The sequence below is a fragment of the Musca autumnalis genome, unplaced genomic scaffold (assembly GCF_047663935.1).
Source record: "Musca autumnalis isolate F117 unplaced genomic scaffold, ASM4766393v1 scaffold_3, whole genome shotgun sequence".
NCBI lineage: Eukaryota > Metazoa > Arthropoda > Insecta > Diptera > Muscidae > Musca > Musca autumnalis.
Genome location: NW_027411866.1, coordinates 109,801,263 through 109,802,691, shown reverse-complemented (window position 1 = coordinate 109,802,691; position 1,429 = coordinate 109,801,263).

Sequence of the window (1,429 nt, the reverse complement as noted above, 5' to 3'; positions counted from 1 at the left end):
TTTTATCCAATTTTGTTGCGGCTCTGTAGGCCGCAATGGTAGTCTGATCGGTTTGGGTTTACGATAGAGAAGTAGCTTGCAATTTAACGTGATGATCAGATAATATTTATTGGGTTAAATTAACCAGGACTTTGGTGTGAAAATTGTTAAAGTTGTTAGTGAAATTACTATATCTTTATTCCTGGAAACTATGTTGAACCAATGTAAGTTATATTTAGAAGAGGAACGCTGGACCTATCCATTGATGCTAATTATGTTGATGTACGTGGCAATAATTGTTGATAATGATCGAGTAGTGTTTAGCGTGTAAACTTGACCATAACTTTTGTGGGAAAATATCCAAATTTAGATTTTAATCAGTTATTTAAATTCATTCGGACAACTTACAAAAACTAAACTTGAAAACCAACTCTTGACCTCTCACTTGATGCAAATTGTATCAATGTAGCGGCTCTGTATGCCGCAATGGTAGTCTGATCGGTTTGGGTTTACGATAGAAAAGTAGATTGCAATTTAACGTGATGATCAGATAATATTTATTGGGTTAAATTAACCAGGACTTTGGTGTGAAAATTGTTAAAGTTGTTAGTGAAATTACTATATCTTTATTCCTGGAAACTATGTTGAACCAATGTAAGTAAGTTATATTTAGAAGAGGAACGCTTGACCTTTCCATTGATAATTATGTTGATGTACGTGGCAATAATTATTGATAATGATCGAGTAGTATTTAGAGTGTAAACTTGACCATAACTTATGTGGGAAAAATATCCAAATTTAGTTTTTAATCAGTAATTTAAATTCTGGAGCCATATTCGGACAACTTACAAAAACTAAACTTTAAAACCAACTCGACCTCTCACTTGATGCAAATTGTATCAATGTAGCAGTTAGAACAACCGTTATATGGAATGTGCTTACACCTGGGAAGTTTTTGCAGATTCTGAATATACAATGTTCATAAATGAGAAAAATAAAAAAAAAATAATAAGAAACGACAAAGGGATTTGTATATATATATTGCGGTAAAAATTCGCACTTTAGTGATTTTTTTAGGTTTTCACGATTTGTTTGAAAACCGTAAGTTCTACTGAAATGGGTTTAGAGCAAATTTTCTCTACAAGATTGACCTTTACTATATTTTCGTAGGTTTTACCACTTTTGAGATATACAACTTGAAATTGGGACAATACAATAACCTTAAATAACTTTAAATGAGAACCGCTTACACCTGGGAAGTTTTTGCAAATTCTGAAACATCAATGTTTATAGATGAGAAAAATACAAAAACAAGAAAAAATCGATGGAAGGGGTTTTAAATAAATCCCGGTTAAAATTCACATTTTTAGGGATTTTAGGTTTTCAGGACTTTGCATGGAAACCGAAAGCCCTATTGAAATGGGATTTAAAAAATGTTGTAGAATTTTTA